Here is a 15,141-nt window from a genome sequence, read left to right as displayed (position 1 = left end):
CTCTGAGAATGGGGAAGAAATTGGGGCAGAATGTATTATCATAATATCACAGAATGGGCCTTAAAGCTCAGCTCATCCCACCCCCTGCCATGGGCAGGGACACCTTCCACCATCCCAGGCTGCTCCAGCCTGGCCTTGGACACTTCCAGGGATCCAGGTGATGCCTTGTGAAGGCTGGCCTAGAACAGAGACCAGACAGAGCTAGAGAATAAAGTAGGGATTTATTTAAAGGCCTCAATGGATCCACCTTGGGCAGCACAAGAGCCCAGCCAGGGCTGCACCCAAGATGAACCAAAATGGTCACAAAATGCACAACCAGTCACGGGGTCTCTCACTTTTATCAGTTCTGCTCCATTTGCATCTTGGAGTTCATTGTCCAGTTCCAGCTTTAGCCCAGGCAGTCCCATCCTTCTTGTTTTCCTCTCTTCAGCCCACGTTGTTTGTGCTCTTGGCCCTGAGATTTGGATCATTTGTCCTTGGTCCCCATCTGGAGAAGGAATTGCTTTGTCTCCCTACTCTGTGAAGAGAGCTCACCATCCCCTCATATGAAGCTCAGACCCACACACTAAATCAACACAGAATCTGAAAGATATAAAAGCAAAAACCTGAGGCATCACAGGGGCATCCACATCCTGTAGCTGGCCATGAACTTTTTATTTCCCCTCTCTTTTCCCCTTGGGGTGAGAAACCCTTGTGAAGCAGGTTAGGATTTGACCCAGCTGTACCATTAAATTTTGTGGCTGCTGGTCGCTGGTGTGTCGTGGCTGAATCACAGCTTGGTGGTCATGAGTGCTGTGCCTGTTGATGGGAAGAAAAGCAAGGATCTATGACTTGGTGTGGATTTCCAAGGAGAAATGGAGAGATCTGGGAATCATTCCTTATCTAGGAAGGATGGTTGTGATGGAGGAAACAGCTGTAGGACGTGGGAGGAGGTTTGGAAAAGGTGAGAAAGTGGACTGTGTGTAGCGTTTAGGAAGGAGATGGATTGAGTTTGGTTTCTTCTTTGGTTTCTCTCTGTCCCAAGGATATGGAAGAGAGCTGGAGCAAGGAAGATGAGGGTTATAGAGCACTGGATGAAGGAGTGACTTGTGTGGTACAGTTAGTTGAGCAGTGGGATGCTGAGCCAATCCATCTCCGTGGTTGTGTTTGTTCTGGAGACACGGGGCTGCATGTGAGCACAGTCCACACGTGCCTGGTTTTGAGGCTGTGGGGACTGCAGTGCCCATCTTTATTTGGTTCTCTACTTCAGAGCTCATATTTTCTTATTTCACGTGCAAGAATTGAACCTCAGCTCCGCTGTCCTCTCCTCAGGAAAAGCCTGTGGAGCTCTCCCCAGGATCTGTGCTCAGAGAACGTTCACTCCCTTACACCAGAGCAAGGTCAGATTTCTGAAGGATCTGGATTACCCTCAGAAGAGATGGCTTTTCAAAGGAAAAGTCCATCCTCCTAGACAGTGACTTTATCCCCTTGACAACTCTTAATTCCTTCTGAATTCTCCCAGTGGTCAGGGACAGCAGGAGTTGGATGCTGCATAATCTCTGATCCCCTGCCGGTTCTGCATCCCTCCTCTCAGCAGTGATTTGTAAATATTATTTTCCCCCCAGTATTTTAAAGGATATTTTCATCTCCCTTGGCAGAAGGAGGAGGATATTTCTGGCACTGCTGTTGTATCAATTTTGCTTCTTGTTTAAGATTAATAATAAAAATAATAACAGCACCAGAGCAAACACAATTTCGGTGTTTTCCTCTTCATTTATCCATTCACTTAAAGTCCTGGAACTGCAGCTTTGCTACCACTTGAGACCCTAAATGCAAATTTAACTGAAGATCACATGGAAATCAACTCATCCATTTTCTGTGTGATGAGCGAAGGTGCGTAGAGGGAAAACCACACTGGAATTGAAACCTTGGCAGAAAATAGGGAATAACTGTGGGCTGCTGTCATGTTGATGGTTTGGGCAAGGCAGTTTTGATTTTGGTGTGTTGTTTCTATTTAGTTAATTCTTAGCAGCATAGTGGCAATTTTAGAAAAGTTATTTCAGTCAGCAGTGAAACTGCAACACAATGAAGATAGATTTGTTCCCCTGATAACAGTTTTGATCAAGGTTTCCTTTTATCCTGCAGTTTTTAAATAATTGGCCTGCTTGCTCTTGGCTTTTATTGTACTGGGGATATTATAAACTCAGATTGTTTTGTAAACCTCTAATTTTAGACACATCTTGGTGCTTATTGTTCCTTTCATCCCTTTTTTTAATAGCGTGGCACAGCTTCTGCAGAGAGGTGGAAATCATCTGCATCCTGAGACCTTCATGTCTAGACTGGATGAAGGGCACAAAAACACAACCAGATCAATCCCCCCACAGACTTTTTAATAATGACACTTCTCCGTCCCAGCCACAAACCCCACGACTAATTCCCTTTGCCATAACACCAGGCAAAAATAAGTGGAAGAAAATCATAAATGCAGCTTTATGGAGTGAATGTGTGAAATCAGGAGCAGCTTTCCAAACCAGTGGCTGTGTATAAAAGGCAGCACAGGCATCAGGGATACAATTGAGTTGCTAAGGCAGAGTTTTCCAATCGTGTCTCGTATTCGTCTCATTATTCCGCTCCAGCATCAGCCAACAATGGGGGGAAGATAAAAGCCTGGCAACCCCTTTGCTTAGAGGGGTCCATTTATCCCAGCTCTTTGTAGGGCAGTGTAATTTTAGGCTTTTACAGGGCAGGTCACGCCGAAATCCTTGAAATCCTCACTGCTGCACTTCCATAAATAGGTCAGGAGGGGACTCGCCGTCGGGAGAGCGAGGTGGGATCGCACCTTGCTCGGAGGGAATTGTGTTTTCTCAGTGGAAATAAGATGGTTTTGTACTTTTTCACCCAGTTCATAAAGAGAAGGAAAAAAAAATGGGTTAGTTGGGCAACAGCAGCATGTTTTGGTGTGCTGCATTTGGGATGGAAAGCTCGTGGAGCTTGGGATTGATGCTCCTGCAGCAGCAGCAAAGAGTGATGTCTTTTCTTTTATTTTTTTTTTTTTTCCCTCAACAGGAGCTTTGGAAATGATGTATAACAGGTGTCTCACCTTTCTGAACCTTTTTCTGATATACTGGATTTGTTTGGCAGAGATTACAAAGCAGTCCTGGGGATCTTTATCAGCTCCAGCACTTCTGGGTGACCTTGCATTTCATCTTTGGAAGCAGCTTAATCCCTGTGACTTCCCAAAAGAAGGATCTCAGGGTTTTTATTGGTAGCTTCTGTATTTTGCAATACTGTGACAAACTGCAAGTGTTGGGCATGGTCAAGGGTTTGGCCACAGTGGCAAAAGACTTGGGAATAATGGGGTGAAGTTCTTTATTACTCCTCTCCTCACTGACAAGCTATTAATTAATTACTCAGGGAGGAAATAGGACTCTGGAAGGCAATCAGGTGCCAGAGTAAATACAGCCTGGCCCAGCCTTTAACTGACTTTCATGAAGAGTTCTCCTTGAAAAGAACTGGAATAACACGGCCCAAGGTGAATAAAAAACTTTGAACATCCATGAGCAGGTGATGCAGATCCCTGAGAGACTTTCTCTCTCCCTCAGTATGGGAATGAGCAGCAAGCTGGGATCTGTGCTCCCAGAGCTGCTGAGATCCCTCAGGATCAAAGCACTGCAAAGGATCCATTAAAAAACAAAAAATAATAATCCACTTTTCTCTGCCTTAACATGGATTTTGCTCTCAAACCACACCGGAGATAGATGGGTGTGTGGGGGGACTGAGGAGTTGCATGGAAACCTTTAGTTGTTCTTCCACCCAAACCACAGATGTCCTGGTAGGCATGGAATAGCCAAATGTTGGAGATGCTTCTCATTTTGCTAGGAAAAAGAAAGGAAAAAAAAGGAAAAAGAAAGGAAAAAGACCATTTCTGTTGGTCCATTCTGTGGGAATGCCAGGGCTCAGTTCAGCAGGGAATTAAAACCTCGTTGTGTTTTCTTCATTTCCCAATAGAGCTTCTTCCATCTAGTGCAACCAAAGGACTTCCAGGGTAAGACTTGAACTCAAATTTTCCTCTCCCAGTACAGCCTGGGGTCATCTGAGGATGGCTCAGAGCAGTGACACTCAGGAGAAGCAGGAGCTCTCCCTTTCATGCAGTCACCCATTTTTATTTTCATCAACGCGAGCACAGGTGGTTTTCTCTCTCCTACCTCTGCTACTCAGCATAATCTGTGCTGCCACTCAGGTTACACAGCAGCACAAAGGAACAACCCCTCACTTTGCTCAGCCCCATCTCCTCACTGTTTTTTTTTCCAACTCCTCTCCAAATCCTGCCCTTTCCCATCAGCCTCTCACCCAGGAGCCTCCTTTGATGGATTTTGCCTGCCAGGCCCTTAAACCCCCAATTTTCATGTTCCACACCCCAGCTCTTGTAATTTTTCAGGTCTTTAGAAATGGGCAAGAAGCAAAAGCCCCACATGAAAATGCTTTTGGAGCATGAGGGACACAGGGAAAAGTCTGGAGAGGTGCTGGGCAGCAGGGACAGGTTTAGGTGGATATTAGAAATAAATTCTTCCCTGTGAGGGAGGTGCAGGAGAGGACAGAGCTGCTGAGGCACGAGGTGATGCTGATGGTGGGACACTGGGTGTCTCTCTGATGGGGCATCAGGCCAGAAGCTCAGATCATGTTCCCCACAACTGACCCCAAATTAGAACCAGCTGTCAACACAGAAATATTTAATTCTTGTCTTCAAGTGAGGGTGGGATGGGACCAAAGGCTGCTTCAGCAGTGAGGGCTGATGGCGAGCTGGGAGGGTGGAAAAGTGAAGCTCATGGAGATTTATGGAGCCCCTGAAGCCCAGACTGGAGGGATCCTGTCATCACTTCCAGTGATGCCCTGTAAGAGCAGGAGTGGTGCACACACCCATGGGGTAGACCAGCACCTTTCCCAGTTCATACATTTTCCCACAGAAAATGTACAATATTATTTTTCTCCACATTTTCCTGAAATCTGTTGAACTGCTTTGCCTGTGGAGGGAGGAGGGGTCATGTGGGGGATGGGGAGGAAGAGATAATGGTGGCACTGTTCAATGGAACTCCCCTTACAGACAGTTTCTGTTGTTATTTTTCCCCTCCAAACACATAGATCTGATCTGAAAATCCCAGGCTTAAAAGCACAGATGTTTAGTCTGACACACAAACATGGCATCATTCCAGCAAGTGGAACATCTGGAAATGTCCTGGTGAGTTCTGAGGAGCTAATCTGGGATGAGAGGAGTTAAAGCTGCTCAGCAACAGCTGCATCCTTCAACCAAATCACCTGAAACTTTCCTTCCCTTCCCTCCAGGACTTTCCCTTTGTGCTGAAGCAGCTTTCAGAGATGTGTTACAGCTTCTCCTGTCCCTCCTCGTCGAGGAGCAGGGGGAGAATCAGTGGTGGGGATAAAAAACAGTCCATGGCAGTGCCACCAGGCTGGATATTGTGAGGTGGTTTTGGGGATCTTATCTCTGTGTCCAGATAGGTCAGGGGGAAGATGGTGTTGGATTGATTCTGACCCTGCATTGATGTCACAGCCAGAGATGTGTTGGGGTGTGAGCTGGGATGGGTGGCCTTTCATTTCAAATTCATTGATTTTAATTCCAGTCCACGCCAGCAAGGAGTCAAAGTCACCCACTTTCTTAACTCTTAATAATGTCTCAGCTTCTGCATGAATAACTGGTTCCTCCAGGTGGTTTAAGAGTATCCCACACCTGAAATGCTCTGCTCTGCCAGGAAAGGCCACCAGGAGAGAGCAGGGGTTGCCCTGCTTTTCCCTGTGCTTTCCCCTTCCAATCTTTTCCAATGGTGCAAAATCTGCTTTAGAGGCTGAGCTCTGCCTGTCATCTTCACTGCTCTGGAGCTGGGAGCAGTCAGAATTCCACTCAGGCATCCTTTGTCTTCATCCTCTGCAGAGTGGTGGTGGAGATATGATCCTTCCTTGCACTGCTCATGGGATAATTCATGCACTGAGAATGAAGATGGCACCGTGTTTTCTAAAGACTCCAGGTGTGCTTTTCCTGCAGCTCCCAGAGTGGGAGGTGGGGAGCAGCCAGTGTCCAAATGTAGAATTGTACACACATTTGTACATCGGAGATCAGGGATGTACACAGGATATAAAGAGATCCCATAACATCTGGCAAACTTGGGTTTTAAAAGCAGGCAAATCACACCCAGAACCCATGGGATGCCTGTAAAGCTGTGGGGGAGAGGAGTAGAGGAAAATACTCCACAGTGGAGTAGAAGCTGCTTGGTTCATGTTTAAGTTAAGGCACGTCTGGAAATCACATCTAGATCTCTGAATTATATGGAGATGGTTCCTTTGAGAGCAGTGCCCTAACATGAGGGTGTTATTGAGGTAGAAATAGAATCATACACTGATTTAGGTTGGAAAATACCTCAGATCATTGAATCCAGCCATTAACCCAGCAGTGGTGTGTCCAAAAAAAACCCTGTAATGAGTTGACTGCTCATAACATCCCTATTTCTTTGTCCGTGTTTTACATGGTGCCCCTTTTCCAGCTGCAGGATTTTGGTTTTAAGCCTTTTGCACCTCCCAAAATAACATCTTCTCCTTTTCTCCTTCCTCTTTGGAGCATCCCTGCATTTGGTTATGGAAGGATTGCAGGAGATCTTCCGCCACTGCTGTGCAGGCACAAGATGGCTTGGGGTACAATCCATTTAGGATGAGCCAATCCCATGGATAATCATCCAGGAATGTCTGATTTGGGACAGCTTGGGGATGTGTGTCCCTGAAGGATGGGACTGGATTTGGTTTGAACTAAGGGCAGCAAGGAATATTTGAGCCAGGATGGCCTCAGGGTGCATGGCATGGAGTGAGAAGTGATGGCCCCAAGCTGAGAGGTGCAGGTGATGCACAGGAGGGGCAGGATGCCATGCTGAGGGACTTTGTGATCCTCATGAGGTCAAACAAAGCCAAGTGTAAAGTCCTGTGCCTGGCTGGGGGCATTCCCAGGATCAGAACAGACTGGGGGATGAAAGGATTGAGAGCAGACCTGCCCAGAAGGATTCGGGGTGCTGGTGGGTGAAAAATGAAAAATCTGCTCTCAAGATGCTGAACCTCCAGTGCTGTGTCCAGGTCTGGGATCCTCAGTCCAGGTCTGGGATCCTCAGTCCAGGAAAGATGTGGAGCTGCTGGAGCAAATCCAGAGGAGTTCAGGAGATGCTCCAAGGGCTGGAGCCAGGCTGGGAGAGCTGGGGGTGCTCACCTGGAAAAGGTGAACACCCTCAGGTGAGCTCAGAGCACCTTGCAGGGCCTAAAGGGCTCCAGGAGAGCTGGAGAAGGACTGGGGACAAGGGATGGAGGGACAGGACACAGGGAATGGCTCCCACTGCCATAGGGCAGGGATGGATGGGATATTGGGAATAAATCATTCCCTCTGAGGGTGACACCCTGGCACAGGGTGCCCAGAGAAGCCGTGGCTGCCTCTGGATCTCTGGAAATGTTGAAAACCAGGCTGGAGCAACTTGGTCTGGCAGAAGATGTCCCTGTCTGTGTCAGGGAGGTGAAACTGAACAGTCTTGAAGGTCCTTTCCAACCCAAGCCATGCCACAACTCTGTAAAAACGAGATGAGTTTGTCAGGCTGAGCCCTCGCGCCGCCAAACACCGTCCTGGCGTCGGGCAACAGAGTTTGTGTTGTGTCCCTGCAGGCACAGAAAGCCCTCTCTGTTGTGTGGGAGCTCCTGTACCACTTCATGCCTGGTTTGGGGGGTCTCTTATTTAACAGCAACACTGAGGAGCCTTCTGTGTATTATGTTCCTCTCCAGGGCGTGATGGAAATGGGTGTTTTTGTAGGAAAGCTGCTTTTCAAAGCCTTTTGAAAGGAACAGCAAGGACTTTCAAGGATGGGGATGTCTCGGGTGCTGTCGTCTTCATTGCTGGTGGAATGATTCAACCTGAGTGGAGAGCTCTGTCCTTCTGGATGGGATTGAAATGAATTGAATTCAGCATCATTTTGGTTGGTTTTCGTGCCTAACTCAGGGGGATTTGAGCTCTGCTGTAGCCTCTTAATGTTTATTTTCATATCACTAAAATCTAAGTGACAAATGGTGATGTTTAATGGCTGCTCAGGGAGACCTTGTTTATTGGAAAAAAAGCAAAATGGGCCATAAAAAACTGAATTCCAGCATTACCTTGACTCTGCTGTCTCTTTCATATGCGTCCAGGCTCTGCTGTCATCGAGAAAACTTGAAATTCTCTCTCTGTATTTCTTTTGCACCTGGAATGACCAGGATTCATCTCTTCACTCTTCACCCCTACCTACGTGTGTCCAAAAATATTTGTGGCCCCAGTGCAAACACAATCTCCAAACACTCCAGAGGAGCTGTTCCTTCCGGCAGCTGCTGCACCGAGCACAGCAACTCTTCCAGGCTTTTGAGCAGCTTTTCAGCACAGAATTGCCTCACCAGAGGATGGGAGCATTATTTTGGGGGGCTCTGTACTTTTTGATTGATGGGTGTTTTACTACTACACAGCAGGACGGGATAATTGAACGGGTAATTTGCTGGCTTTGATGAAATTGCCTCGAATTTGTTGTTCTCTGTTCTAGCACTGAGCTGCAGGTGACGGGACAAAGGGGAATGGCTGCAAACCTACAAAGGGCAGGGTTGGATATTGAGAAGGAATCCTTCCCTGTGAGGGTGCCCAGAGAAGCTGTGGCTGCCCCTGGATCCATGGAAGTGCCCAATGCCAGGTTGGACAGGGCTTGGAGGAACCTGGAGTAGTGAAAGGTGTCCAGGGTGGAAGTGGATGGTCTGTAAGATCCCTTCCAACTCAAACCATTCCATAATTCTGTGGTTCTGTTCCTGGAGATGATGGGGTGCATCCACCTTCCTTATGGGGGGGACCTCCGGCTTCTCCTGCAGCTCCATCTGGAGGGGAGGAAGACGGGCTGGTCATGGAGGCTGGTGGCCTCTGTGGACCACCATGGCTCTGCTGTCCCCTCCCCCAAAATCCCACCTTGCCAGGGCTGTTAGTCATGCTTTTCCTGTCCTTGGGGTGGCTCCTGATCCCAGAGCCCTGTTGCTGCTGGAAACCCTTGTGTCCAGTGGGGAGGACACCACAGCCAGACCCAGTTCCTTGCCCAGCCACTGCTGGGGAGGAGCATTTCTCTACCGAGCCCCAAAAGCAGAAGCAGGTGCTGCTCCCTTGGCTGAGGATGTGGAAACCACACTCAGCTGCTCTGTGGTTGCTTTTGGGGTGGATTTCACAAGAGAAATCGTTGTGGTTTGTGCCGGGGCTTTCCTGGAGAGGAGATCCCATCTGGAGCTCCCCAGCATCTGCACTGTGGCCATGTGGGCCAACATCTCCATGGACCTCTGGGCTTGCTCCTCCAACTTCAGCTTTCCTACGAGCCATGAGCTTTGCTTTGATGTGATACTCTAATTTTAAATGCCATCCTGGTTGTGCTGAATGTCAGGTCACTTTCCCTATCCGAGTCCAAATTCTCTCTCTTTTTTTTTTTCTCTTTTTTTTTCTTTTTTTTTTTTTTCTTTTTTTTTTTTCTTTTTTTTTTTTTTTATATATAGGGTGCTCTGGAATTCCCAGCTAGCAGGCTGTGCCCCCCCCCAAAAAAAAAAAAAAAAAAAAGGCTGGTTTGGACCTTCGCAACAGGGTATTTTTGTTCAGATTGTATTTGTTCTCCTGTGAGAGCCATTGTTCTGTGCCATGCCTTGACTGCTCCGAAGGCTGGAGATAAAAGCCCTGGCTGACAATAATACAGTTGAGTTCAGCCTTTTGTTGGAGGGATGAAAATAGAGGATGAATTGTGAATAACATGGGAGGGCTAAAAGTCAGTCGTCCCAGGATGTTGGTTAATCACTTCAAAGATAAGAAGCTGTATTTTAATTATATATTTTGCAGAATCGCTGAACATTAGGTTTTGTGTTGGTATCAGCAGGGGCTTGTACCTACCATGGTGTTTAGGAGTAGTTCTTACAATCTTGAGTCAGCAGGAAATATGTTTATTGCAGAGATATTGAGTTTATGGTAGGTTTATAGCAAAATCTGTATATAATTTGTAGTAGCTATATTATATTAGGTTTATAATAGGTTTATAGGTGTATAAATCTCAGAAATACAAAATCACAGGATGGTTTGGGTTGGAGGGAAGCTTAAAGATCATCCAGTTCCACACCTTGCCATGGGCAGGGACACCTAACACCTATCCCAGGTGGCTCCAAGCCCTGGCCAGGGAACAATTCCTTCCCAGTATCCCATCCATCCCTGCCCTGTGGCAGTGGGAGCCATTCCCTGGGTCCTGTCCCTCCATCCCTTGTCCCCAGTCCCTCTCCAGCTCTCCTGGAGCCCCTTCAGGCCCTGCACGGGGCTCTGAGCTCACCTGAGGGTGTTCACCTTTTCCAGGTAAACACCCTCAGCTCTCCCAGCCTGGCTCCAGCCCTTGGAGCATCTCCTGGACTCCTCTGGATTTGCTCCAGCAACTCCACATCTTTCCTGTACTGAGGATCCCAGACCTGGACACAGCACTGGAGGCAGAGTCCCCTCCCTTGACCTTCTGGTCACGCTCATAAATACATTTTTACATGAGTCTTTACAGCAGTAGCAATGATAGAAGGTGCCCAGCTTGGTTTGGCTCCATGACCTGAGCCTGCAGCATCACTTTGCTTTAAATAATAATGTCTCTTGGGCATGGGAGATGGAAAGGAGAAGAACAGGCAGATCAGAGAAATTGATAGAAAACAGATGGAGAAGAAGAAAGATAAAGGTGGAAATAGAGCCACTGGAGGCAGGCAGGGTGTGGTCATCTTTCAGGAGCACGGGAGACTGATGTGCTCCAAATGCTGACGGTGTGAAAGAACAGGGATCACCCCTAAACTCTGCAGGCCTTGGGAATCCTTTCCTTGCTGAGGGCATTTTGGTGGCACTCTGGGCAACAGCTCCTTTTTGCTGAGATATTGATGTTCCACGGGCACTTCCTGCTCACATCAGCTTCTAGCAAAGCTTCTCATCCCTCCTGGCACATCCTCCCTCCCCAGCTGCCCTCACCTGCCGTCCATGTAATTGGCAATAATTTCCCTAAGTGCTCACAAAAGCAGATGTTCTCTCTCTGTGGTCACATCCTGCTGGCTTACACTGCACTGGATACACGAGCACAGGGCATTAAAGGGCTAATTCCTGTAAATAAGCCTATTAAAAGGTTGGAAATAATGCCTCTAACTAAACCATCAAATGCAGCCGAATCCCACTGGTTGTATTAATTTGTTATCTGCAATGTGCCAATCCCATTCTGCTCAGGACTGGGTGTCCCCTCATGCTTGGCCAGTTGCTCGTGTGTGGTGGTCAGTGGGTGTCTTGTATTGTTTCCAGCTAATAAATCACCTTTAGAGGTAATTAACACTCCATCTAACACTTCCTCAGTATTGCTGATGAGTGGGAGAAGAAATCACTTCGTGCAGTTGTGAGTGGGGGACTCAGTGCCTTCAAGGCTTTAGGTGATGCTGCTGGAGAAAAAAAATTAATCTCACTTATTTCCCTGCCTCAAAGCAGGGAATAAAGAGGTGGGTTCCCAGTTGTTCTCTAAATTCTGGATGTAAGGAACGTGTTTATTACAATGAGAGTGGTAAAACTCTGGCACAGGTTGCCCAGAGAAGCTGTGGCTGCCCCATCCCTGGAAATCCTCAAAGCCAGGTTGGACAAGACCTTCAAGACCATCTTGTTCCACCCCCTGCCATGGGCAGGGACATTTTCCACTATCCCAGGTTGCTCCAAACCCTGTCCAACCTGGCCTTGGACACTTCCAGGATAGGAAGCTCTTTAAAACTCTCTAAAATCCATGAACTCACTTTTCCCTGGCCCTGCGTGTTCAGCAGCATTTCATCGCCTCACTAGATTGGCCATCTGAGAAAATGGAAAAATCGTGGCATTTTGATGAGCTGACTTTTTAAGGCAGCATCTCTCTGGGCCTGCAGCTCCAGAAATACCTGTCAGGCAATTTTCCTTTCACCTGGAAACACGCTCCAATGTCTTATTTGTGGATTGTGCTGAAAAACAGTCGTGTCTGGCAGCACAACTGCTCCAGTCAGACTTTTCAGCTTGAAACCTTCAGCAGAAGACGTGCCTCACAATGCTTTTGGCACTCACAGAAGTCAGGGAGGAATACGCTTCAAATCCAGATCCCCTCGTTTGCAAACCTTGTTTATAAACCCTCGCAGCCGCTGGTAAAATCATGATTTTGGTTTATCTGGAAAACAGAGCAACACTGTTAATGAGAGATGCAGGGGATGCATCTCTGGCCCCGCTCTGGCTGTCACCATTTGTACCTCATCCTCAACCCTTTTTTTTCTTTTTTTCCTCCCAGTGTAATACATGCAAATATATGTAAAGAGTAAAGACTGTTCCACCGAGTCTTGCACGTTTGTTCAAAGAGGCGAAAACAAGTCGATCTTACAGAGAATTTGCAGGCTGAATTTTTAAGACCTGTCTGTAAAAAAAAAAAACCCAAAAAAAAGCAGCTGCTGGCCACGGGGTGCTGCTGACCGAGGTGATTCCTCCTGACATCTGTTTTCCCTGCGCTCGCAATCGTAATGTCATTAACACGGAGCTTTTGGAGAACTGGAGTATATCCTAATTAGCAGCCTCTGATTTTTTTTTTTCTTTTTTTTTTTTTTTCCCTAGTTTCATAATCAGTGATCTCGGCTACACCACAAGTGTTACTGTGGCAACAGGGCTGAACGGAGCAGCGGTGCGGAATTACCGCAGGTAAAAGCGGTGATTTCACGGCTCCGTGGCACTTTCTTATCCCCCTGGGCTGCTCCGTGGGACGGGCTGGCTGCTCCCCTCACCTACAGGTGTCCCGGGTGGATTTCAGGGTAAGCACAACCACGGAGATTCAGCTGCATGACCCAACGCATGCGTTTGAATTTGGGGCTGAGCCTCTCTAATGAGATTTTTTTTTTTAAGGCTGTCATGCCAATGATCCCCCTCCGACACCTTTGTTTTAAGTAGGATGCTCCAAGCCCTCACCCCTGAACGCTCCCGGCTCAATCCTGGCGTGGAGCTGGGACTTCATCCCGGTCCTGCAGAAATGCTGGGCTTTTAATTTTTTTTTTGTAATCTCTTTGTGGGGGTTTCTTTTATTTTCAGCCTCGTTTCTCCTCCCCACGCACCGTTCGCTCTCTCTGAAAGGCATTTTGCTAGGTAGGGATGTTGTCATGCTGAATAATAGCCATCCTTCATCCTGACTCCTCCGTCAAAATCAACCCCTCCTTTCCATAGCTGGGATGTGAACCGTGCTCGTGTTTCCTTTGTACACGCCTGGGACTTAGGAGGGGACACCCTAGAACGTGATATTTAAGGAAATACATTCCTGTGTGCCTTGACTTCTTTTGTTTTGATTATTAATTAATGGTTTTGAATAATGAGTTGAGGCAGCTTCTCCCGTGCCTCTCTGGCAGTTGTTCTCCACTTCCCGGTGCAGTGCTGATCCCGTGGGGAAAGCACACCAGGAGAGTGGTTTGTACCAACCAGCCAGGGGTTTTTATAAGCTCTGAGGGCGTTTCTTTGGCAGGTCTGTGTTAATCATCCCAGAGAAGGTCTCACCTCCCTCTCCCCTTGGCAGCACAGCTCCTGCTGCACCCCATCCCTCACCTCCATCCCAGCACCTCCCTCCTGGTCAAGGCTTGGACTTGGTCCTCCTCCATGCCCTGACAGCTCCCTCCTCAAAACTTCCCCTTCTCTTGGCACTCACCTGTTCCTCCTTGATGCTCTGTCCTTTAGGAAACCCTCTCCAGCTGGTCATTCTCCATTGCTACAGGCCCAGGAAGCTTTTCATCCCCTCTGTCTCTTCCATAATTTGTTCCCCAAGCCACCCACAAGTTTATTCTGCAGTAGCAACTGGCACGTATTCCCGTGATCACACATCTGTGGTGCCAGGAGAAAACAGTGGCTGAGGGCAAATTAAACCTGTCCTAATTATGAGAGTTATTAGGAAAATCATTATTAGGAAAATAATTTGTATTTGTTCTTTCCCTCAGAGGCACATTGGGTGGTTTGCAGGTGGTGTTTGTGGTAGGGGTGCCCTTCCATGGACAAGGATCTTCGAGGGCTTTGGTCTTAGATGTGCCATAGATCTGTTCCTGGCTTCATCCAGGGATGTAACCTCATCCCTTGGCTTTTACTCTCATGATTTTAGCATGAGACCATCAAAAATCATGAGATTTAGGCTCTTTGTTAGTAGTTGCTTGTTTTTAAACATTCAGGGACAGAATTCTTTCCTAAAAGCAAGACATTACAGAAGAGCGAGGTCTGATGTGCCAGTTACAGGGGATTAATTGTGGGGGTTAGAACTGGGTGATCCTTAGGGGCCCTTCCAACCCAAACCATTCTGTGGTGCAGTGACTGGTACCCACTGTCACCATTTCTGCATCTTTGTAGGAAGTTGAACTATTTAATGTCCCAAAAACATCCATATTTGTTGTTTTTCTCTGTTTTTTTTGTTTTGTTTTGTTTTGTTTTTGCTGAAAACCGCGTCAGTTTATTTTTCAGTTCCAGAAGTGTTTGGATGGTGCACTCAGGCACATGGTGTGATTTTTGGGGTTGTCCTGTTCAGGATCAGGAGCTGGACTTGGTGATCCTTGTGAATCCCTTCCAACATCCTGCATGGTGTAGGGATCTCCTTCTCAGTGCTGGGTGATTTCTAACTCCACTATGAGCTTCAATCTCTGCAGCTTTGCTTTTTGAAAAGTTTGCAGGACAGTTACAGAACTGATTGATTTTGGAAGGATCCTCTGGAAGTCATCTGATCCAACCTCCTGCACCAGCAGAGCTGCCAGATCCGGTTGCACAGGACGGTGTCCAGACAAATTTGGAATATTTCCATGGAAGGAGAATCCACAACATCCCTGGGCAATTTGTGTCAGCACCTGGTGACCCCCAGAGCCAAAAGGTGTTCCTGATGTTCAGAGGGACCCTCCTGTGGTCAGTGTGTGCCCACAGCCCCTTGTGCTGTCCCTGGCCACCCCTGCCAAGAGCCTGGCTCTGTGCTCTCTGCACCCTCCCTGCAGGTGTGGATGGACAGGGATGAGGCCCCCAGAGCCTTCTCCTCTCCAGGCTGAGCATCCCAGCTCTCCCAGCCCTTCCTGGGAGCAGAGATG

At 47.6% G+C, this 15,141-nt stretch overlaps 1 protein-coding gene across 4 annotated transcripts in view; it reads left to right on the top strand.

Moving 5' to 3' along the window:
- Positions 1–15,141, top strand: part of PTPRA (protein tyrosine phosphatase receptor type A) — a 119,406-nt gene that overhangs the window by 72,582 nt on the left and 31,683 nt on the right. Inside the window, exon 4 of one of the 4 annotated variants that reach the window (XM_072927889.1) lies at positions 12,665–12,858. The exons of 2 other annotated variants lie outside the window; for them this stretch is intronic. The gene's annotated coding sequence lies outside the window, so the exon portion shown is untranslated. The remainder of the gene's footprint in view (positions 1–12,664; positions 12,859–15,141) is intronic. One more of the 4 variants, XM_041715618.2, reaches the window with a different exon arrangement.

Source organism: Taeniopygia guttata, chromosome 4 (genome assembly GCF_048771995.1).
Source record: "Taeniopygia guttata chromosome 4, bTaeGut7.mat, whole genome shotgun sequence".
Lineage (NCBI taxonomy): Eukaryota > Metazoa > Chordata > Aves > Passeriformes > Estrildidae > Taeniopygia > Taeniopygia guttata.
The sequence above is the reverse complement of the archived record's forward strand: the minus strand, read 5'-3'. Positions and strand labels throughout refer to the sequence as shown.